The sequence below is a fragment of the Platalea leucorodia genome (assembly GCF_965183815.1).
Source record: "Platalea leucorodia genome assembly, chromosome: 6".
NCBI classification, from domain to species: Eukaryota; Metazoa; Chordata; class Aves; order Pelecaniformes; family Threskiornithidae; genus Platalea; species Platalea leucorodia.
In genome coordinates this window covers 53188671-53214436 of record NC_138828.1, presented here as the reverse complement: position 1 = coordinate 53214436, position 25766 = coordinate 53188671, and the positions used below count along the sequence as shown (strand labels likewise).

Genomic DNA, 25766 nt, shown 5'->3' with positions numbered 1-25766 from the left:
GTAAACTCGGATTTCTTTAGTTTGATCTTCCCTTTTCCTCTGAACCACCAGCAGATGATATGAAGGAAGAGGCTGGTCAACCAAAAGCATGTCTGTCTGCCCTTCCCAGGATGGGAAGTGAAACACCTGTTTAAACAGAAATTTATTTCATTTATAATGAAATCCCCAGATACATTAAATCATCATAAAATTTTGTCTCCAACTATTGACACGGATGACAGAAAAGAGTAAGTAGTTCATACTAGTTCTAGAGTTGTAGCACTCATGCTGCTGACAGGAGGATGCTTTTTGGCACTGCACATATTTCATAACCATTTACTTAGGCACCACCCCTTTAGGCCACAGAAGTCACATTGTAATATGTGATGTATTAATTCTGTGCTGGCCATTTGCAGTATTGTTCCTTTCTTTAGGATATGCAAACATGAGCTCAAGCAATTAACTGTAACACTGGCCCAGAGTATTTCACTTCCATGCTGAAATACAAATACCAGACAACTTAATCGGAGTTAAGCAAATACTAGTTTGTCTGGGAAGTTGTTTCAACATCAAATATTTATTTCATAGGCTTGAAGTTATGGAATTTGTAATTATTTTCATTAAGAGTTCTTAAGTGTGAGATTTCACACCTATACATGTTGAAAAATTCACATACATGTTTAACTTGAATGTGAGATCTGTAAAACAAAGCAAGATGAGGAAAGAAAATTGTCTCCCTCTGCTCAGCCAGGCCCATCTCAGCACACCTTATACATTTCTTCATTCCCTCAACTTGCAGAGAGCATCCAGTCACCAATGCAGCGTGGCTGTGACCTGGCCACTAACAGAAAATACTTGGGATACTTGGCAGAAAACCTGGGTTTGCATCATCTGGCACAAGAGGCAGGAAGCGCTCTCCCAAGAGCGATGCTTTCAGCAGAGTTCTTGGTAAGCTTAACGTCAGAGTAAGACCGGATTAGAGATGCAGTCCCAGGGTTGAAGCTCCCACTTCTCTTCTAGACACAGGCAACAGTCCTCCGGATTAAGGTAAAGAGCACTAGACATCTAAAGAATGCCACTGCAATTGCTCTTGGCTTTCTTCTTTATTTTTTTCCATTTCAAGTCATAAGTACCGAGACTCCCAAATTAAGTTTGAGCTTTACGCTCATCAAACCTTTGCTTAACCCTGGCATTCCAACCCAAACAAAGAGAACCAAAACCAAAGTTATCCAAATTTAACAAGTTACCCAGTTTTCAACAAGTTTCAAATTCCTACATGCAGATCGGTATCTTTTAGGATTATTCTTACCAGAGTCTACACCACCTTGTTTATACTGGACTTTCACCCACCTAAAAAGTTCTGATACCATCTGTAAAAATTCCCTTCCCCTCAGCTAACCAGGAAAATCAGATTGATCGTCCTCTTTTAGAATTTTTTTTTTTTTTTTTTTTTCCTTCTCTACCCAGGGAACTGTGAGTCTCAGGGTTAAGCACATGCTGTTCTACTTAAATGGCAATATTCCAAAGCCATTTACATATTTAAACATTAACCTCGAAGTCACTGGTTTGTAAAAAGGCAGCCGTTAGTCCAGAGAGATTATATTTGTTCTCCGGGCAGTATAGTTGAGTACAAAGGCCACTTTGCCACATTCTGAAAGTGATTTCTGGAAGAGCTGAAGAGCATGGAAAAGTTACTGGAGTATTCATAATTGCTTCAGTGTCAGACTTCTCTTTGCAAGTATGGACACATGCACATTACATGACATTTTCCCCTTCTGGCACTACAGATCCATCTTTTATGTTTAAAAATGATATTGTTTTGCATTAGTTTTCTTTCGGGTATTCTATATCAAAGCCCAGCTACCAAACAGTAGTAACCAGTATTCTAAATAGACAGCTAGAAGTCAAAATAAAGCAAACTTTAAATATCTCTCTGCAGCAACGAAGAAAAAAAAAAATAGTGCAAGGGCTCAAAAGAAAAAGAAAAAAAAACCAAACGCTAAAAAACACAACACTGAGCTCATGTCTACATTTACAAAACAAATACTAGACAATTAAAAGCTGAATGAACAAGCACAGGGTTGCTACACTTACTCTTCTTAATAGGTTGTATGATTACCCAGTTATTCAATGTTATTTTGAGGCAAAAGAATTTGAATTTGCCATTTAAGATTTCTCTGAAATTGTGTTTCAAACGAAACCAGAAAACAAACCATACACACTGGAGGGCCATTAACATTTAAGAGATTCAAGGATCTGCACCTTTGTGCACCGTTACAATTGTTCATTCACAAATAAGAAATGGGATAAACACAAATATTACATTTTTAAATCTTTTTTTTTTGGGGGGGGGGGGGGGGGGGGGGGGGGGGGAGGGAGAAGATCAGCCAAAGAGGTGCAGCAAAGGAGCCAGCACGCTATTTTTGCAACTGTTTTGTAAGCCACCTTCTGCTACCTGGAGACCATGATTAGTCCTGGAGATTGAGAAACCTACTTCTCTACAGCATCTGGCTATATGTACATTTGACAAGCATAAAACTAGTTTTATATTAAGCCATTGGTTGGCAAAACAAAACAGCCATCAAGAACACATTGCAACTGCATTTTTTTTTTTTTTTTCCTAGAAACCTTCCCCCTCCCCACAATTTTAAGAACAAAGTTCTAGGCTGCCCCTCTACAGGAAGCTGGCATTCACTCTGTGTTTATAAATAAATAAGTAGTTTGTAACAGTAGCTTTACTCTGACACCAATCAGATAGAAACAAGCTCTAAATATAACTTATGTGGATACTATGGAATGACCTCTACGGACCCAGACTTCTTTTATCAATGATATGCATCCCATTACAGATTAGAGAACAGAAACACTGATCCCGAAGTCCTCCACCTAGCTTCCACATACCTTCAGTAAGAAAGCTAACAACTGGAAATATCTGAAAGCCTATGATGGAATGACCATGTAGAAGACAAAGCTTTCCCACTTACTTTACAGTGAAAATAGCCCATAAGGGGGAAAAAAAAACACCACACAGGCTTACTATATTTAGATGACAGCTTACCTACAGGGCACCCCACACAAGAGTAAAGGCTGGAGGCATGCCCACATGCCAAGCTATACCACTAAATGTCAAGCATTCTGCTAGAAGGGCTGTTCTAACCACTGCAGTTCATTACCTTCGCTCTTCTCAGGTTTGGGTACGTTACGGTCACTCCTCTCAAGGCTCCACAGCACTTACTTGTCTAAAAAGTGACTTTTTACAAATGCGTGTCTGTGACTACACATTACTGTAGAGTAAGCCTTATACACTGGCACAACAGCGCAGTGGCCTGTGGGACGTCAACAGTTCAGCTTACAGAAGACACTGCTATGAAGACAGCTGGGCACAGAGGGAAAGAATTACAGTACTGATTGCCACTAGGCTAGGACAGGTGGAAAAAGCCATATGCTGAAAAAAATACAGAGACCACAACTAATACGGCAGGTCTCACTGGCTAGTGCTTGAAGCACCCAGTCAACAGGCGACAGGGCAAGCAGGGAAGCTGCTAGTCCAATACAAAAACAAAAAAGCACGCTCAATGCTTTTCTTGCTAAAGTAATGGCTAAAGCTGCAATACCTCTCTCAGTAGAGGCAGCTTTTAGCAAGACTTCAGAAGGTCTAATGATACAGCCTCCTCATCTAGGAAACTGAAGACAGCTGCTATTCAATTATCACCTTGCAATTAAGCTATTAAACCAACCACCACCTCAAGCCAGCTGAAATTTGGAACCAGATTTACTAATGTCTTCAGTGTTGAGACACAGCACTATTAGAACAGAGAAATACAAATAAATACTAGTTATGCCCAATACAACCATTATGAAACATATGAGAAATTTGTGACACAAAAGACTTGCTTTATGGTATTTGACTTCGGAGCCCATTTGCTGAGCAGCAGGACACTATTATATGAAATCCATAGTACAGAAACTCAAATAAGTTCAGGGCAGGGAAAGAAAGGTAATGATGAGTCCTAATCACATACAGAAACCGCTCAGATATCTTGATCTGTGTGTTTGTGTAATAAGGTAGAAGCAAACTTTCACCACGAGCAGTATACATAATGAAGTGGATGACCAAGTGCCTTTATAATCTCCTGAGAAAACTGTCAAGCTCACAAGGTTTGTACTACTTTGGAGCTCCTTGATGTTCTAATACCAAGGACAAAGAAACCTTAGGTGAAGCAGCGCGCTGCACAACTCCAAATGAGTATCAGAAGAAGCTATTCATTAGATGAGTTGGTGCAGAGCAAGAACATTTATTCTGCAACTACATATTCAAGCACACTAAAATAAGTGAGCTTCCTAACTGCTTGGCAAGCCTATGCCATCCTTCTAGGCAGATACTGAGAGTGCAAATGCCTAAAGGCATCCAGCTGCCCAAGGCCACCAACCCATGCTGACTGCAGAACCAGCCATTATCATCTTCTGGCATCAAGGCTCTGGCTGATTATATTACTATAGCAGGAGACAACACCCAGACAGTTCAGTTTCATAACACTCAGCTATAACAATTCCTGAACAGGTCTTATGAACTGTTTATGAGCACAAACAAAGTAGAGGAAACACAGCTGCACTGCAGGGGAGATCTGTAGCTTTGACACACTTTTATACTGAGGCACAAGTAAGGACACCACCAGACCAAAATATCTGTGACGAATTCCTTTCATTTAGGGAAAGCTTGCAAAGGAAGAACTCCAGCAATTCACCTGTAGATACAAACTTGACAAAAATCTCATTACCTACAACTGAGCATCAAATAAGGTGACCCTCACCGCATCCAAAAAAGTCCATGATAAGTATTCTATTATGTGAGGGAAGAGTACTTCTCAGAAAGACAATGCTGGCAACAAATTCATTAAGTTGAGCCACATGTTCTGTGATCACACACGCTGCTCTACGAACTACGAATCATATCAGCAGCTTTTCTTCCAGTACTTTCACACTGTTGATGGCAGCTGCTGGTAATAGAGACCTGAAAAGGATGAGATTTCACAGACAATAAAAACAGTCCATGCTCCACCTGCTTGAAAGATAAAAGAACAAAGTGCCATAAGTCTGGCTTGTATCACTAAATGAGGAGTAAAACAAATATACAAATAGCATTCTCTTTAGTGGAAATCTGCAATAGCATTTAGCTCCTGCAAACTTACACCTGAAATGTAACTGAGATGATAGGAACACCATATAGGCTGCCCAGTTACAAACGTGGTAGAGAGCATACCTGACACGGGGAGTTGTCCAGATAGTACTGGCATCAAGAAACACCAAATTTCTACAGATATCTCCTAGATATCTACAATGCAATAAAACCACTGAGTCAGCATCAAGGGTGTCTTGCAGAGGCGAAACTGGCAGACAAGCCACGCAATTAGGTAGCGTTGCAACAGTGGAATACTGCAATCAATAGGCTTCCCAAGATTAGATAACAGTCAAGCACGGAGTAATGGTTTTAAGATCCTTGACTACTGATGGGAGGAAAGCAATAACCAGCACACAAATCAGATGAGAGAGTGCTGCAACAGACGGAGCCTGCTTACAGTGCCAAGAACCACTCGGCCAGTACATCCAGAAGTGGCCTGCATCAGCCAGCCATAAACAAGCAACATCAAAGGTGAGGTTTACGCTGCCATGCAACACTGTTGAGATGGACTCAGTGGAGACAGCATCAGTGGGAAACTCTCCACATGCTTAGACAGCCAGCGTCAACAAAGAATCCACGGGACCATCAAGAGCTTCAGCTATGAGTCAGAAATAATCACGTACACACAGGACTGAATGACTGCTGTCCAAAAGGTGGGAAGGAGCAGTGAATACAAGCATTCCTTTTCCTCTTTTTCTTCTCCCCTAAGTAATAACCCAGGGGAGAGGGAGAAGAAAAAAGAGCTAAAAAGGAGCCGTAGAGTAATGGTTTGAACACCAGCATGTTTGCAAAACCAAGAGCTGCCAAGCCTTTCAGAGGGAATCATGAAGTCCACAGTCAAAGATGGACAAAGCACCACCTGGTTTGCACCAAAGTATCTACAAAAAAACAAAACAAAACAAAACACCAAAACAAAACAACACAGGACAGGAACACCTATAACAAATTGCACTGAGCCTTACACTGAGAACTGTACATGGCATTAAAGACAACAGGAGAGGCTTTGTCAAGCATGCTGAATGCAGTTGTCCAATCTCTGCAAAAACTCTTTTAACGAGCCAGATTAGATCTCTGGGCTAAACAATAGTATGAGAGCATAATTTCAGTGCTTATTTCTTAGACCAGCTGACCAAGCTCACTATTTCAGTCCAATGCTGTGCACATAATGCATACTCCCAGGAATAAAGATAAAAGATCATCAGCAAAAGTTTGTTTTTACATTCCACATAGTGGAAACCCCAATACTGCATACACCTTGCTGCAAGAATTAGTTGTTCAAACAACCTGTCCTTTCACCCTAGTGGGTTTTGGTTTTATTTGAGCTTTGATGGGTTTAATTGCCAGCTCCCCGACCAACACAAGTCAGCTTTCAGACAGATCTGGGCCAACAAATCCAGATGGAACAGTTCATTTTTGATCACATTTAATTACTCCAGTTTCTGGGAAAATTATAAACTGATTTAATTGATAGAAGAGGACTCACTGGAAGCTGTGTTTTCTGAAAAGTGTGACTTTTGGGTTTGCTAACCCCAAAGAGCACTATTCAAGTATGAACAGAACCAGTGCAAATCAGCAGAAGGTTTAACAAGCATTTAAATAAGCCTAGTAATGAAGATGTCAGGAAAGTTCATGCTTTGTGACAGCTAAAACTCCATCAAATGAAGAGTTTAATCTCCAAATGACACCACTGCAGATGACATGATACTCCAAACAGCACTGTCTGTGGCAGAGAGGAGTTAAGTCTTTCAAACCAAATATCAAGTTATTCTTCAATTTTTCTCAAAAGAACATCACAGAAATTCAAGCACAGGACAGCGTCCTGATATTGTTACAGGAAGTTTTATGTTGATTCATAATTTAAATGGTGAATTAATGTTTTAGTACTGATATAAATAATCCTAACATTGGGATGCATACTGCATATTGGTTTTGTTTATGGATCAGCATCTCCCAAGAGGAATACCTACCCCAGTTACTTCCAAATGTTCATGGTGAATGAATTTGCCATAAGCTGTCTTTTTAATCAAGCAACCTAAAGGCCAAGACAGACATGAGAAAACTACCAGTACGGAATACTGCAGCTACAGAGAAGTGACACTAAATAACACAGAATTCAAGACACCAAAATTAATAAAATAAGCGGGGGGGGGGGGGGGGGGGGGGAGTGAAAAGCATGTCAAATTTTGACAATTTCCAATCAAACAATCCTTTATACTTCTCTAAAACTGGACACCCAGTTTACAAGTAACAACCACCTGCGTATGCAGCTTTTGCTCCACAGACTGGAAGCCATACTGACCACCACCTAGCACAGGTTAGCAGAACTCCAGAAACTTTAAATAAAGCTTGCACAGACAGACTTCCAAGCTTACACTTTGTATATATGCCACTTTTCTGCAGGATAATTATTTATCAAGCTATTTGTACTTAGATCCACAAAGCAATCTTCCAATTTCTCACCATTTACCCATATACCACTAAAAAAAGTCAAGTTTCCTGCTAATTTCTCCCAGAAAACTTGGAGATTTTTTTCCCCAAGCTAAAAGCAAGTCTAAGGACATCTGACACATCGCAGCTTCAACTGGATGAAAGGACAGGCAACTAATCTCAAAGGGAGCGTATGAGAATTTCCCACGGCAGGACCCAGTATTCAAAGAACTGCACAGCACCTACAGGAAGAACTATGATATTCCTGCAACTTGAAGCTGCAATGAAGAGCTAGGGCCCTGCACAGCGACAGGGTGAACCATCTGAGCAGTGTAATTTTAGAGGCAAGAAGCACCAACAGCTTACTTTAGACCAATTTCCTTGAAGGTCTCTTTGCATTTAACCTGAAAGAGTGCAGTACCAAAACCCTAAAGTGGGTACAATTGCCAACTGACTTCTGTAACATTCCTCGCCTGTAATCCTGTAAATGGCTCATCAGCCATCCCAGTTCAAGTTATTTCTTTCTTTGAACAAAGTTATTTGCTAGACTATGCTAAACAGGTTACAGAACCTCCATCCACAGAGATTTTCAAGACTCAGCCAGACCCTGCCATGGCTGACCTGATCTAGCACAGGCAGTAGTCCTACTTTGATTTGGAGGCTGGAAAAAGTGACTTCCAAAGGTATCTCCCAGCCAATTTGTAATTCTGTAAATTAAAGCATTTTTTAAAGAAAAATGCAAACTCGAAGAAAGTAATTCTGCAATCACTTCCTGGCTTCCCTTTTAAAGTCACACCACTGGTATTTCAAGTATCTCTAGTAATCACAGTAAATGAAATATTTCACTACCACTAAAACATTTTAATCAGATATTAAGAGCAAGCACCTCAAACTTTGTCCAAGAACTGACAAATCTTGCAGATGAGGCATTAACAGGATGCGTGCTATGCACAAGCCAGTGTCAGCCCCATCTTCCATTTATACCTCCAGTTTAAAAGCGGTCTCACATCATGGTCTTGAAATGCCACAACTATCTTACCTTTAGCTTTCTCAAGTAAGAGTAATCACATTTGACTCACTAGGAGCATACAGGTAAAACACCAAGTAAAATAAAAAAGGTACATAGTGTTTATTGTGAGAATGGGCACACAAACCATAGCTGATGGACAAGTTTGTAGCCTTTCCTGTTTCACAGCAATTTATTTACCAGCCCATACTCTTTACCACAACTCTATCAGACTGCCCATTGGCATATACATCCTTAGTTCCCAAACCCTCCTGGAATAATAGTGCAGCAAAATCCTCCTATTTTCTAAATTCTTCAGACAAGATTATTCTGTCTGCTGTAGTTCAACACTAGAGACATGACTGGTCAGCATCTCTCTCCAGTAGCCTAAACTCCAACAAGAGCTGAACGGAGGCAAAACAGAAGTCTGTAATACTCCCAGCACCAAACAGTCACACTCATCCAAGAGTACAATCACACTCATTCAGGAGCACAATGACTAAAAGCATTTCTTTTTAGGCCAGTTGTGTAGATTAACAGCTGATCTCACAACAGAAGAAGGAGCACCATTTCACAGGTCACTCCATCCAGACCTCACAGATGTCAGCTAATGCCATCAAACTAAACTAGCAAGTCCAGAACACTGGACTTGTACTATGGACTTCATATATTGCCAGGAGAACAAGGAAAAAACAGAGTTACTTAACATAGCTACAAACATTTTTCACAGTAATGAAAATTTCTCTTTCAATAGCCCTGGTTTTGCTTTAAAAAGGCCTGTCCACCTTTTTCACTGACATGAATGGGGCAAACACAGCAGGGAAACCGGCTCTGGAAGCAAGGTTTTCTTGTTTCTTCCTGTTAGAGACAGCATACAGAGTACACAGTAAAAAGTATTAGAGTTACTAGGAATACCAACCGTTAGAATAAAGCGCTACACCACACACGCTCAGATTGTTTTACCCCACCTCGGGGAGTCTGCTGTACAGCTGATGACCACCACCACTCCAAGCAGAAAGACAACCACCGCATGCACATTCAGTGGGGTCTGCAGTTGGAACCAGTTCATCAAAACCCAATGTGGGTTACAACATCTTGACTCCCGGTGCTTTGAGTGCACTAATTTCATTTCCCTGCAGAATTCCCAAGTACTCTGTCCTGGACATGTACTATCGCATGGTAATGTGTATCCACATTTATGTTAAACACAGAAGTGAGCTATGTCCATTTTTTAATAAGATATTTAAGATTCCAAAAAGAAAAATAATTGTGAAATCTCTAAATATTTGAAGATTGCTGAGAGCACGTTGGCAACTTAGCATTTAGATTGTGGTAAACTGGAAGAGCTAAAATAAATTTTATGATAAAGTCAAACAAAATGACAGACCTAGGGAAACAATCTAAAGAGGAACGACAACAGCGAATGGAGAGTTGATACAAGCAGGCGATACACAGATCGCATCATGGCCATCTGCTAACAGCAGCTTCAGTTACTCCTGATGTAAAAACTGAAGAGGATACTAACTGAAGCAGTTTGAGGTAAGTAACTTAAGCAGAAAAGTGCCAGAATCATTAAGGATTAATGCAATTCATCCGAGGGAAGGAAAAGTCAATGAAATGAAACTGGAGTTAGTATAGGTGCTAGGAATGGGCGAAAAAAAGGAAAAAAATCACACTGTTCAGTGCAAAGTTAAGTCCTGACATAACTTTTTAGTACTGGAAAAAGCCCACTAGTGTAGGAAACTAAGACTCATAATTAATATTCTTCTGTCACTTAGACAAAGAAAATTATCAAATAGCACTGATCTTTTAAGTGATAAAGTATACCTACGCATAGCCAGTGTACTTTGTGGAATAATCTCACTGACAACAGAGAAAATAGGAAAGCAGAAAATAACTCTTCCCATGCCGCTATCAGAGCGACTGCGGAGTCTAAAAACATCTTCATACATGAATTAGGAAAAGGAAAACACTCCACAGTGCAAACACTCCCTCAAAAAGAACTAGGCTGTTATCATTCTCACTTTTATGTTCGCTTAAAAGAAACTGTACAACAGCCAGTTACACTTCACAAACACTGAAGAAGCACTAACTCTTGTTTCCCTTTCCACAAGAAATCAAGTAAAGCAGAATAAAGAACGTTAACCTTGTCCAGCTTTCACTCCAAACTACTGCACAGCCTCAGCATACCACAAACTCGCCAGGTAATCCTCTGAATTTAAGGGATAAAGGCAACTTTAAGAGGGCTTGATTTTCACAATTAAACAGTAAATCGTATATACTATGAAACAGAATGAAGAGAATAAAATTACCTAACCAGAGACAGGGCCTTTGGGGTAGGCAATCACTTCAGCAGTTTCTGCTGGATCATACCTCACGTAGCCCTTTCGCTCACATAGGTATCTCTCAACATCACACAATCATCATACAACAGTGGCATACTTCAGCATCTTATATGAATATGTAACATACCACATATATATATATAATGTATACATTTATAATGTATAAAACGCATATATATAAAAGCATATGTATGTTTTTATTTTTATATATATAAAAGTCAGTCCCACACTATCAGCTGACTAATCTGCATTCCACAGTTTCTATTACATGTCTAAGCAATTATTCCGCTAGATTGCTGAGATCATGAGCTACTTGACATGTTAAATTTCGGCTCAATGCTAAGTCCTACAATTTAAAAAAAAAAAAAAAAAAGCCTCTTGATTGTTGACATTTTTCATAATAATCCACCTCTGTGCAAGAATCTTGGCTCTTCCTAAAAAAGAAACCCACTTCTTCCATACATGCTTGCAGACAAAAGTTTGAAACCACAAAATGTGAGAGTTAGAAATAGGAGCCCCAAATGCATTTAGAATGTCATTAGTCTGTCAATTCTTGACTTTGTCAAGGCCTTTACATTGAATTTTTGCAGACTTAGTCTTACAGCTGAAATCAATACCTCAGAAGTGACTAAAACACATGAGAACCAGAACAGTTATGCATCCAACAGTAAGGCTTGCTATTTACTGAATCTAAATTGCTCAAAAAAGATACCAGAAAACCAGTTTTAAGGTGCCAGCTACTAAAAGTCTAACACTTTTTCAAATATTTTCAGGTTTGGAATCTTTACACACAGAATCACATTTACCCTGGATGGAAAAGGATGCTAGGTAAAGCTTTAGCATCAGAGTTACCAGATTATTATCACTATTTAGCCACAGTTCTGAGGCAGCCTGATCTCAGCCAGAAATCAGAACTCTACAATAGTCTAAAAGTGACTACATGAATTTTAAATACAGTCTTGTTACCACATGTACAATTAAGCTCCATAAAAACAGAGCTCAAAAAGCAACCTATTGCTCACCCATGATAATTAGCACTGGGAGAACTCAGTGAGCCCCAGTGGCTGGTATGGAGTCACGCGAGCCAGCCGCTACAATGCATCACTGTAGTTCCACAGGAGCACGGTTCGTGTCACGAGGAATAAACAACTTTTAATACCTGTCTTATTTAGTAATCCTGACAGTGAACTCCATCATATTGGTCACCACCATCCACTCTGAAAATCTCAGCAATATAAATCAAGCAGGTTAAAGCTTTTCTGTTCCCACAAAAAAACAGTTTCCTTATATGAAAACCTTACCTCTCCTCACTTTAGAGAGAGAAGTATTACTGTGTGTTGACTTCATTTAGCAAAAGGAAGAAAATTATTAACCATATCTATTCAATAGTTTAAGTATCACCTGATTTGTTAGACCTAGTATTAACAATACTTCATATTACAGCTACTTCTAGACTGTGACCAACCTCAGAATGCATAGGCAATGACCAATAAAAATTTATCTTACCTAAGTGAAAGTCATGTATCTGCCACAGTATGAGACTTCATCTTTTAGATAACCCCTGGTGTGGGGGTTAACCAGCTGTACTGTCCATCACATCACAGGCACAAAACAAACAAGCAAACACACTAAAGCACAGCTTTAGTCCTGGTGGCAGACTGTCAGAGCTGTGTCTGAAGCAAGAACCTACATATCCCTAATGAGACAGGGATGCTCAATTCTCAGCTTTGATAATGAATTAGAAAAGCACGGGGGGGGGAATGGAACGGACGGACCTTGGGTTGTTTTGAGGGGGATGTTCGCTGGGGCTTGTTTACTTTTGTTTTATTTTAAATATCTGCACTCTCGCCTTGGCACAATGGTATCAAGTTTAAGCTCAATGTCCTTTTCAAACGCAGGCTCTCCTCTCCTTGCCAACCTTGCGTGGTATAAATAGCAGCAAGCGGAGGAGCGAGCATTAAAGATACTCTTTTAAAGTCTCAAGAGTGTTAGCGCTCATACTGCAGGACCGAAGCCGCCTGGGTGCACAACAGCAAGCTCTATCAGATTTTAAACATTTCAAACATGATGTCAGCATTCAACTAGCTAAAAAGCTACGCCAGCGATGTACATTTTCCACATCTTCAAAAACAGAAGAACCCCAACGCACGACTGACGCCCCCCGAAGTTTCGACCCCTCAGCCCAGTGGAAAGGAGCCTCAGAGCTGACCTGGCTGCAGCTGCACCTGTGCTCCTTCCCGGGGCTGCGGCTCGGGCAGCCGCACCTTGCCGGAGCGCACGGCAGCGCGGCAGCCGCTTAAGCGCCAGAAAGGAAAGCGAACAGAAAGTACGGGAAGCAGAGAGCGGCGGCGGCCGCCCCGGGCCGCGGCACTGACCCACTTCCCCGGCCACGCACCGCGGCGCCCGGGCAGAGCCGGCCCCGCTCCGCGCCCCGTTATCCGGCCGCCCCCGCGCACCGCCCCGGGAAGCCCCCGCTGGGGTACCGGCGGCAATACAACCTAATACTTTTTAAAAAAAAAGAAGTCGGTACTTACGCCGGCGCTTACCCGCCGCCCCTCACTTGTAGCCGGGTCACACAGGAGAGAACTGCCCCGAACGGCCGCGGCCGCGCTCGCCGCCGGCACCGCCGCCCCCGCGGAGGCCCCGGCAGCGCCGCGCCCGCGCCCAGCCCGCCCGCTCCTCGGGAGCGCCGGGGCGGCCGCAGCAGCCCGCGGCGGCGTGCGCGGCTCCCCCCCCCCCCCGCCCTGCGCCCCTCCGCCGGCGGCTCCGCGCCCCCTCCCGGGCCGGGCCGGGCCGGGCCGTCCCGAGCGAGGCCCCGCAACGGCGCTCCGGCCGCACCTGCCCCACAGCGGGCCCCGCGCCCCCGCTCCGCTCCGCTCCCCTCACCTGGCGCCGGGCCGCGGGGCCGGGCCGCCCCTGGGCGGTGCTTTTGTCGGCGGGGGCGTGGGGGCTGCCGCCCGCCCCGGGGGGGGCCCGGCCGCGCTGCGGCGGGCGGCGAGGGAGGCGCAGGTAGCTGAGCGGGGGAACTGGGTCAGCGACTAAAAATACCGCGCGGGAGCGAGGAGCAGGGGCGCTCGGCGGCGCCCGGGGAGGCCGTCGCCCGCCCTGGGGCTGGTCGGCGGTGCCGGCGCCTGTCCGGGCGGAGCGGGGCCCGGCGGACGGGGGTCCCTCCCCGCAGCCGCGCCGGGGCAGGTGGTCACGGGCAGCCGGTGACCTTGCCCCAGCCAGGCGAGGTGCGCTGGTTCAAAATCACAATCGACGACGACAAAACCTTCCCGGAATTTTTAAACCGCGTGGGGTGGTAAGTCCGGAGCTCTCCGGTGCCTGGAGGGCCCGGCCCCTGCCTTCGGGCCCGGCGGCCCGGCCTGGGGGAAATGATCGGCCCCGGGGAGCGGCAGGCCAGGACCGGCCGCATTCTTGTTCCTGCGAGGTCAGCCGAGGGCTGTCACGGGTCTGAGGGCAGCGTGACGGCACAGCGACGCGCAGGCAACGTCCAGGTTACAACAACAAAAAATCCCAGGAGGTTCTGGCTTAATTTTCCTGGTGGCCTAAGCTGCGCAATGCCGGACTCGTGCTAATCTTTGCGTCTATGCGAAGTAGTTTACAAATGCAAACCACATACGAAATGTTTGAGCTTAGTCGTGACTGGCCGCAACTCTAACTCTGCCTTTTAGCACCCTCTCCGCGGTACTACTTGCTGCAGTGGCTCCACACGTCTTTGTGCTCGGCGTCCTGGGTTTGAGTGGTAGTAGAGCCAACGCTTCGCCCCGGGATCTGTCTTCTCGGGGGTTTCGGTGAGGGAGGTGCACCTTGTGGCAGTCTCCCTGACCCCATGCCGGGGGATTCGGCACTCAAGCGGTGTCTCCAGTTGGTGGTGCTGCCCGTATCAGGAGGCAGAGAGGGAAAATCTTTTACTCATCTTTACAAAGCCCCCAAGAGTAAGTTTTGCCTATGCAATGTCCAAGGAGCAGAAGCCTTCAAATGCCAGCAAGGCTGGGGACGCTTACCCGGCGTGTCTGGTGCACGAGGGCACGGCCACCTTCAGGCTCGCTGTGTGCCGGTGTCGGAGTCTGTGTCCAGGACAGATTTGGTGACTCCATAGGAAATGCTTTCTTGACATCAAGCTAATTCCCTGACCTTCCCCTCCACCCTCCGCTACTATATACAGTTGCTGGCTATTTATATACGTGATGAATGTGATTCAGAATTAAACATGCCAGGAAGACACTGAATCTTTCAACCTAATAATTAAAAAAGGAATACAGCATGATTGCTTTGTTTCATCACCACATGAAAGAGAACTATTTGTTTTTATTGTGGTTATGTTAGTAGTAACAAACAAAATATTTTATTCCCATCCATGAAAAGCAATCTCGCCCATCTTTATGGGCTTCGTCCAAAGCGTGCTGCAGTCAGTAGCGTTACGCGTGGGCTTTCAGTTAGCACGTGACTGCAAATCTAGTCAGCCGGATGAGAGCAAGAGAGCTTTCGGGCTACAAGACTGAGCATTGCACAAGACTTGGACACCCCGAGGGGGAATGATGCCGATCTTTAGTGAGGGTCTGCTGGGTGCTCCAGGCCTTGGGAGGCAAACCCTTCAGCAGCGCAGCAGGAGCACCCTGACAGGAGTCCGCTGCTGCGGCTGGACGTGTGGAGCGAGGGACATCGTCAGATTTTTGTGGTGTCATTAGATTACTGCTCGTGTGAAACTGAGTGCTAGATAGTTTACACAGCCAGCCTTTTAGCAAAGTTCACAGGCATGGCTCCAACTGTACGTATTGAGGCTAATCTCAATTACAACTTAAAAATGCCTCTGTCTTTGTCACGGTGGGGATGGTCCGGAAAGTATCGACCGATCGCTACAGCTGAAAGCTTGTCCTGTTGATCTTTATCCCACCAAAGATCACAGTTCATTCAGCGTTTGCTGCAACCATTCCACTCCAGTGGTGTTTTCATTTTTCCTGGTTTTGTTGTTTGTCTAGGCCTTTCATACAGCAGTAATCAAGGAAAAAAAATCAATTTAAAAACCAGAGACTTGGATTCTTTTAAAGTGAGATAATAATGAGGGAATTCAGGAAGAGTTGCACTGGCATTCCTTTAAAATCTTCCCACCTGGGAGGTGGTATTCAGGTTGATGGCGATAGTTGAAATCACTACATGGTGGAAAATTTTGTCAAATCTCATCAAGAAGGATTTCAAAGTGGCCAAGGACTCTCAATGCAAGGAAGGAGAAAGAACTAGAGAGGCCACTGAGGTCTGTATAATTTACATTTTTTGCATCATTTGCTCTTGGAAGTCCCTTTCCTGGGATTCTAATCAAAAGCTGTTGGAAAACAGTTGTTCTGATCAAAACCTCCTGACAGCCCTTTCTTTTCTGACTAAGTAGCCATGAAATGACTTTTGCTTCTCTGCCTTTTTTTTCCTCTCCTCAGCTCTTCTGGTCCATGTAGATGTAGGAGGAAGACTGCAGTATTGTGGCACTTAATATTGAAAAAGGAGGAAAGAAGAAGAAAAAGAAGAGGGAAGAAAGCGAAAAAAATTTACATGAGGAAGAGAAATGGAAGGCAAAGGATGATGAGGGGGAAGGTAACCATGACCGCAAAGAGGACTAAAGCATGGGAAAGAATTGGAGAGACCAGAGCAAGGGGTGAATATCACAATAGGTGGGAAAGGGAAGAAATAGAATAACAGACAGTTTTTTATATTCTTTCCATATTTCTTGTCAATAGGAGTTAGTCAGGAGTAGGCTCCAAAATGCCTCGGAAGGGGCTGGAAAGAAAAACTACCCTGAGGTGGGTGTATGTCCGTCTTTAATAATAGATATGATCGCAACAGGTGCAAATAATTTGAAATAGTACCAGGTAACTTGAGTATCAATAGCAGTAAAAATGCAGCAGCACAGGATGGCCAAGTCTGTGCCCTGTTGGTATCCAGGGTAATGGATGCTTTTGAATAGGTTATTAGGGAACGAACTCCGTTTCTGCCCCTGACTCTTACTGGTTGCTTGTGTACTTTAATATTATATGGTAATCGGCTAGAAAAGCAGTCTTGTAACAGGGATTGAAATTCAAATTTCCCGCTCCCAGCTAGGTACCCTAATTGTTGCATTGCAAAGTGATGCCTTGCTTCCCTGGCCCAATGAATGTCGATTAGTTTGTTCAGAATAACAGCCTTTCAGCAGGCACAATGAAAGGCATTCCTCCCAGCTAGCCTCTGGCCTGGTGACGAAGGGAATTTCCTAGGAAGTGCCAGGTAGGGATTCAGTGTTGTCCTCAGGACTCTCCAGGTCTAAGCTCAACCTGTTTAGCTGCTGAGAGGACCTCTCCTTCCTCCTGTCGTGCTTCTGAAAGACGCCAAAGTCTAAGTGCAGACCCTGCTCCAACATAACTCAAGAATTAAATGCTTTAGATGCCAAGAAGGTTGTAGTTGCAGTGTCAGTAATTGGCAACTCAGGTGCTTCTCACGTTGGCTGTTCTGGTCCAAGGCACCGATGCTTCTGGTGTGGTGAGGAGTGGGGGCACCTGGCCCAGAGCTGGGGGCTCCAGGCCAGGAAACTGGTGCCACAACTTGGGGGTTGCAGCTCTTAACACTGCGCCAGCTTGGCCTGTGGTGGATTTATAGTCTGTGATAGGTCTTATCTTGGCTGTATTTGGGAAAACACCATGTTGTAGATTTGTTCATCTTACACAGCGGTGTGTTTGTGGGTAATTCTCAGCATCGCAAAGCTGACTTCTGTCAGATAAAATTCCAGCAGGCCAGAGGTTAATGTATTCTATTGTGATTTTTTTTTTTTTTTTTTTGAGGTGGGGAGAGGGCCAGTGGAGACATGAAATGAATGTTGATAACTGCATTTAATTTCTTTGGCAAGTGGTAAGTACTGTTCCCCTTTGTTTGCTTATGCAGACTACATTTAAAGTACTGCATAGCATAAAGCAAGCCTTTCTGGAGGCCAGTGCCAATTTTGGTTGAAGAAAAGTATAGCACCACAGTTGAAAGTCTTCATTATCTTCTGAGGCTCAATTACTAATGAATATTCTTTGATTTTTGTTACCACACACTTCACGTTCATATGACTTCTTTTCTGCCCAAGGCCTACTTGAATAAAATTGTATACTTCCAGCTTTGACAACGTAGTGATGATACATGCTAGAGCAAATCATTAGGAGTAGTCCTGCTGAAAATGTTGAAAATGTCTTTGGATGGTAATTTGAGCTCAATCCTGTAATTTTACTGGTGATTTTACCTGTAATGGCTACAAGTAAAATCATTCTAAGAATCCTTGGTATTTCTTCTCCACAGTTCAGAAAAGAATCAGACAGACTGTGGGTATCCCCACAAAAAGCATTGGTGAACAGATCACAGATCTCTGGGCTAAATTAATCCCTTAAGTAATTTTTTTTTTTTTTTCATATGCTTTTCACTAAAACAAGGTTCAGTCCTCTACTTATAAGCAGCACTGGTGGAGAACTAGAAAATACTCTTAATGCTTTAACCATTAGACTAATTGTAGTTCACTTGATTCCCTAATGTAATAAAACTCTTCCTTTCGTGGGCCATTATCTGCTAGATAAACCCCTACATTGTATGTGTTATTAATTATTTATTCCTTCCATTATTCTTAAATGCACATTAAAGAATTGGTGCATGGTTTCTAGCACAATTCATAAGAACAACTCTGTTCAATAATTTTTGGAAGCATTTTCTTATGGCAAATAAAGTAATAAGGAAAACAGTAAGTTTCATCTTCCATGGAGTTAAGATACCAGTTTAACCGTTTTCTTCCTATTAATCTTTTGACAAATCTAGATAGGGTTTTTTTGTTCCTGATATCAGTGATTGAGAATTTGTATATTATTCTTCTAGACTATTTTAATTACTTCTCTGTTTTTTCTAGTTAGAAAAAAAATTGACTAATTGTTTCCCCTTCCTTCTTTAGTGTCATTTCAATGAGCTTACATAGCCATATGCAGAATGACAACTTTACTGTTCTGTACCTACAGTTGTTAGCCCTTGGTATTTTCCACATATATTGTTTACTAAGCAAACATACTTTGACATAAGTGGATTTGTGCAAAAATACCAAATATGGCTATTTTTCTATTCTGAGAGGAAAAAAAAGGAGATTTTATAGTGAACATTATGGCTCAACAGAGTTATCTTTAAAACAGTATTTTCAATCCATATAAGTACAATTGAGAATGTAATTGCCTTTGTGAAGGCAATGGGGAAGGGATATTACAGCAAGGGAGATGGCTAAACCTTGAAGAAGTATACTGGCTGGGAGGGTGGCTGTTAGAAAAGGTTAAATCACAGATCACATGAAGATGATGTTTGAGAGATTCATATACTACCACAATGTGAAGACTTCCAGTCAAACCTGCCCACTTCCTGCAAGAATAGTGGTGTTCTTTGTAGATGTCAAGAAATGACTGAATAGAAAGAAAATTTACAATCCAGGTTTTCAGTCATGCTGAACTGGAGCTGATGCTTAAATAACCACAAGGGCACTAACTTGATGAATGACTTGGTCAGAGCAGAGAGACGATAAGACCTGTGAAAAAAGTGCCTAGAGATGCTAGCTGGATCTTTTTGCAGGTGGGACTATTTGATGTGATAAAGAGATGATGGCTGACAACAAATTTCTGTGGCACCCCATAGCAAATTAGAGGAGAAACTGGGGGAGCTCTCCAAACACAACACTGGCAGATGAGTCAGAGAAGCTGGAGAAGGAGTGGGAGATAATCTAGCTATTAGAGACAGTGAACAGGGAATGGAAACTTTCAGTCTTGAGTGCAGAATGAAAAGCAGCCAGTACCATGCATTCTTACTTTTTTCTATTACTGATTGTTTCTTTGCTTTTTTTCTTTAAAGGAAAACACCATTTCTTCTAAAAATCCTCCTTAAGAGCTTTCTGTTCAAGGAACCATCTGTGGGAAAGAAATGAAGGTGAAGATAAAATTCCAAGAAGACACTTGCACAGACCTATTTGAAAGTGTTTCTTGCCAGGAAACAAGTGCTCCTGAGCCTTTAAGGGCTATGCCTCTGCAACAGTTCCAAGATATGCTTGCCTTCAGCTATATAAACAGTGGGTAACAGGGTTCTGCACAGGAATTATTGGCACTAAGACTTATTTAAGGGAAACTGATAGAACAAAAAGGTTACATAACTAGTTTCTTCTCTTCCTTTTCAGTGGTTTCATCACTAGCTCACTACAGACTTAAAGTTTTGAAGAAATAAAATTTTGCTGAAGTAAAAACAATTCCATTCTTATCTGTAGCAGGTCAGCTGTTTAAATGGTGCTGAACATTATTTGCTTCTGTGACTTTTCTGTGATTAAGTAACAAATAAATCATATTGCTATTGCAGCATCTCCCCGATGCGAGGTTTGGATGTGAGACAGTTACGACGGTTTAGTGAGTATCATTTGCACAGTGGTAAATGTGGACATGGGGATGAATAGGCTCTTAGCCAGCAGCAAATGGATGGTGACGTGACTTGTTCTGACAGGAGAGAAGGTTAAGCTAACTTGCACACGATTTGCCTATAGCAAATGCAAAGTAATACCTGCTGACAATTTCTGCAGACAGGCTTATGCATAGTAAGTTGTTTATATGTGCTAATTTGATGGTGCTTCTCAGCTCACAAGACAGCGTAATGTAGTGTACCACGCTGCTCTTTGCTTAGGCACTGTTCTATCAGTAATGGGATTTTTCTGGTCTTTCAATAGGCTTCTGTGGGTTTCAGATCTCTATGTATGTGAACATGTATTACATTAGACACATCTGATCTGAATCTGAATTCTCTCAGTGCCAGGAGGCACACAAGGTGCGAACATCGTTCTTCCACTTCGATCGGTCTGCGGCTGCGTGCCGTGCCTCAACCTCCACCATCCGACGCCAGGTCGTTTTTGGGCGACCCCGCTTTCTTCTTCCCTCTGGAGTCCACCCAAGGGCCACAGCGCAGTCTTCTATCGTTTTTTTCCTCAGGACATGACCGATCCAGTTCCATCTCCTCCTCCTCACTTCATTACTGATTTTCTCCATCCCCGCCATTTCTGATGCTCGTCGTTTCTGCAACTTTTTATTTTTTTTCCGGGAGGAGGTAGTTGGCCTCCTGCCCAACCCCCATGACTTGGAGGGCCAGTGGTTTTTCTGTCAGGGTGGCCTTCCCTTAGGCTGCGTTGGTTCGCGGCACCTTCTTCAATTTTAGCCGGTGCACCTTCCGGAGAGGGATCCCCTATCCACCACCCAGGGGACGTGCCTTCTAGCCGTGCAGCCCCAGCCGAAGGACATTAGACACATAGCACCGTAATATTGCAAGTTATGCTAATATTCATACTGGCTGGAATAGTCCTATTTAGAAGTAGGTATGGTGTATGTAATGGGACAGAAACAACAGAGAAATGAGAGTAATTGTGATAAAGGTACTAAACAGAAACTTGCACCAACAAAATAGAGAGGAAAAGCTCGAAACCGGTTCTGTGAGGCAACAAGATGTCCCCATCTGAGCCTTACTGAAACAGGATGGAAAAAAACAATGCTGTGAGGAAGCTGAGTTGCAGCAGCCTACAGCAGGATTTAGCACTGATTGCTCAAAAGGGAACTGCTAAAGGTGAAAAGTCAGATAACCGGAGAATGAAAACCTTTCTTCTTCTCTTTCCCCATCCTCCCTAATATGGACGGATGAATTCCAACGTTAATGAAGGGACAGCATGTGCTTTTGATTTGGTGATTGAAACTGAATGCCATTCTGTATGCATGAAAGGTTACTGAATGGACAATAGGAGACTGGGGAAAAACAAGTAAAGAAAACAGAAAAAAAGCCTTTTCTGCAAGCCATTTTTAAGAAATGGTATGCATCCAATGGGAGCAAGAAAATGAATGTAAATTTAGGATTTTTTCCCTCCTGGGTGGTAACACAACCCAAAGGGAAGAAGATGAGAAAACACATACAGAATTTAGAGTGAAAATAATCCAATAGGAAAAAAAATCTTATTTACACTTAATGTGTTTTATTCCATGTTTTCCATTGCAGCATAGATCACTTAGAGGTCTTAAATGAACTCATGTCTGAATCTATCCTTATTTTCCTTAGAACAGGTCTGATGTATTATTTTTCCTCCTCCCAATACTTGTTCTAACTGACCAAGGAAACTTTGCTAGGGAAAAAAACCCACAACTTAAATGCAACAGCCTGGAAGACTGTCATTCTTGGCATAGTTTTAATGGCTGGACAGGCCTTAAATAAGAAAATTTACTCCTGTCTAGGGTTCAAGCCACTTGACTTTACAAATTGGACAAGATTACTGTTGAATCAGGTGCATCTGAAATAAGGACAACATTATTTTGTTGGAAAATTATGGGTAAATGAGAAAGGTCATGCATGTATTATGTGTCTACAGAAAGCAGAAGTCAGTTTATTTGCACAAGGGATTATAAAAACATGTATGTTTTCTATTGTGACCAGCTTCTGAGTCAGAGCTGGAATGTGCAGCGGAAGAGTACTCATCTCTGCTGTCCCACATGGCGCCCTCCTTAACCACAGTCTCTTGCTCAGCCTCCTATTAGCGGGCATTTGTCAGTTTTTATAATTTTCCACAGTCTGAAATGCAAACTGTAGTAACAAATAGCATTTTCTAAGCCCCTGTGTATTACTAGAATTCTGCAAGGAATCAGTATGCCTGACTTTTTTTCCCTACTTCATACGTATCACAGAAAACTGCCTGAAATACCATGCCATCCACCTAGACTTGTATCTCTGGATTTTATTTGCCATTTATGATGAGCAGCTTGCAGTGAGTTTAAAATGGCTATAACAGGCAGTGCTTTTATTAAGAGTTACCGATCCTGTCTCTTTCTGTGAATATTGATATAATGGATGGTGGTGCCAACTAGAGCTGATTACTTCCTGCTCTTCAGTGCTGCTGTCTCTGTGGAAGTTGAAGCTGCAGACTTCCTTAATCATGCCAGTCTAGAAACTGAAGACAATAAGGGCTAAGTATAGTGGAGCCTTCTGCTATAGTCAGCACTTCTTTCCTTTAAATACAGAGCTTGGATGTAAGCTAGCAAAGGTAATCTTTCAGGGAGAACTCTGGGCATTTTAAATATACCCTGAAATACTTGTGCAGTACACCTCTCCTAGAGACTGAATTCTTCACTGTGGAAAATGCTTCTGAAATGGAGGCATTCTGTTACCTTAAACCAGTAGGCAGACAGTGCACAAAAGCCTTAACCTCTCTTCCTGTGTTGTATATAGTTTAGGAACTGCTGCTAGTAAGGTTTTATCCAAGTGAAAAACCTGAAGATTCCTGATTATAGACAGGGATCAGACAGAACTAGTAGCCGAGGCTAGTAATAGAATAAAACATAGTCCTTGAATTACATGTTTCCTGAGGAAGTTTCAAAGTGCTATGTAAAATGGTTAAATCATATTTCTCTCATACATGAGGAGAGTATCAAAGAGTTCGGTGACTTGCTACATGATACAGAGAAAATCAGAGGTGATGGGGGAAAACGTTCATTCTCACTCTTCCATCTACAAATTCTAGGTTTCACTTCTTAAACTGAAAATGTATAAGTTTGTTTTTTATTCTTCTTCATATTAAGAAAATGAGATCCATGGGTCAGAAGGGTTCCATATTTTCCCTGTCTTTCAAAATCTGTATGTCCCAGAGAAGGGATTTTAATTTTGGTCACTTGTTCTCTTCCCACTATGATTGGACTCCTTGATGATAAAATAGGAGGTGAAATAAACAGTACTGCAGTACTTTTTTCTTTCAGAGAATAATATAGGCTTTGCTTAAAATATTTATTTTTATCATATAATTGAAGAAACGCATTTGTAGCTGAAGATTTATGTCACAATATTTCTAAGAAGCAGTCTGCTGAAACTTCTTTGTTTTTAATGAGTAAGCATAAATACACGCCAGTGAAGGCTTTCTCTGGTATCACATCAGAGTTGCTTGCATTTAAATTAGTGGGTCAGCAAGAAAGGACAGTAGAACCTTTTATTAGCAGCTGACTTCTCTCGAGTCTCATTTTACATTTTTGGTTCCAGCACTATTCAACTGAAAGGAGATACTGTAGGTATAAAAAAAAGGAGGTGAATAACAGAGACAAGGCAGCTGCCAGACATCAGCTTCCACTGCATTCTTCAAAAATATCTGTATCCTCACTGATATTACAAAGAACCATAATGTGGCATGTTTCCCTGTGAAACAGGTAGTCTTTTATATTCTCTGGTAAGAGCTTTCCATGAGCAAAGTCTATAATACAGAGTTCAGTATTTTTTTAAAGCTGTCTTAGATGAAGAGGCTGCCCATCAAGTAAGAAACAAAGGTAAATACCCATATAAATTATATTTCACCTGCTGAAATCATTATGGTAGTGCTGTTCTCTAAGGAATTCCATATTTTCCCTACAGTCACTTTGTGATATACCAGAAGACCTCAAAAGTGAATTTGGTAACATTATTTCTCTCAGAAACTCTTCCAACAAGGCCAAGTACTGGGTCCTGCACTTGGGTTATAACAATCCCATGCAATGCTACAGGCTTGGGGAAGAGTGGCTGCAAAGCTGCCCGGCGGAAAAGGACCTGGGGGTGTTGGTTGACAGCTGCCTGAACATGAGCCAGCATATGTGCCCAGGTGGCCAAGAAGGCCCATAGCATCCTGGCTTGTATCAGAAATGGTGTGGCCAGCAGCACTAGGGAAGTCATTGTCCACCTGTACTCAGCACTGGTGAGGCTGCACCTTGAATACTGTGTTCAGTTTTGGGCCCCTCACTACAAGAAGGACATTGAGGTGCTGGAGTGTGTCCAGAGAAGGGCAACGAAGCTGGTGAAGGGCCTAGAGCACAAGTCCTATGAGGAGCAGCTGAGGGAGCTGGGGTGGTTTAGCCTGTAGAAAAGGAGGCTGAGGGGAGACCTTCTCGCTCTCTACAACTACCTGAAAGGAGGTTGTAGTGAGGTGGGGGTCGGTCTCTTCTCCCTAGTAACAAGTGATAGGACAAGAGGAAATGGCCTCAAGTTGCTCCAGGGGAGGTTTAGATTGGATATTAGGAAAAATGTCTTCACCAAAAGGGCAGTCAGGCACTGGAACAGGCTGCCCAGGGAAGTGGTTGAGTCCCCATCCCTGGAGGTATTTAAAAGATGTGTAGATGTGGCGCTTAGGGACATGGTTTAGTGGTGGACTTGACAGTGACAGGTTAATGGTTGGACTCGATGATTTTAAAGGTCTTTTCCAACGTAAACAATTCTATGATTCTATGGTTCTATAAGCACAGATATTTTTGTTGTTCTGGTAAGACAGGACAAGGTTGTTGATCATTAGTATATGATGAATGACACAGCACATACAGACTTACAGGACTACACTCCCTATAGAGTGCTATATAATTAATATGGCTGATATCTTTTTAATGAGAAAGTAGAATAATAGAAAGCATTTGTTGTTAAAGCTGTGTTTTCTTTGGGATACACTGTAAACAATCTGCTTGAGGAGCAGATGACAGGCCCAATTCATCCCCAGTGTCACTTTACTGGACTCAGTTGATTTGCATGAGTTTAATTTTGTTCATTCTTCCGGGGAGAGAAAAAAAAAAAAAAGAAGTTGAGAATTACATAGCTGGGAAGGTGTCCAGTTACTATCTTATATATGAAACTTTTATGCCAGGTTTAGAGGCTCAAGTGCTTTAGTTTAATATTGGGGAGTTAAAGAGAAATATAAAGTAGAATTGAAAGTTATTGTCAAGGATTGCAAATATTAATGACTTTTTTTTCAAGTTGTGTAAACATAAAAAGGAAGCCCTTCCCTTCCTTCAATACTCTAGAA

The 25766-nt window shown here is 42.6% G+C and overlaps 1 long non-coding RNA gene across 2 annotated transcripts; it reads left to right on the top strand.

Annotated features, from left to right (window-relative positions):
- The first annotated feature begins 14096 nt into the window (after positions 1-14096).
- LOC309591999 lies at positions 14097-20268 on the top strand. 2 transcript variants are annotated; one of them, XR_014228488.1, is made up of 4 exons: positions 14097-14237; positions 16369-16522; positions 17740-17806; positions 19808-20268. It is a non-coding gene; the product is annotated as an uncharacterized lncRNA (long non-coding RNA). The 2 variants fall into 2 exon arrangements; XR_014228489.1 differs by having other exon boundaries at positions 16369-16583.
- Positions 20269-25766: the final 5498 nt, after the last annotated feature.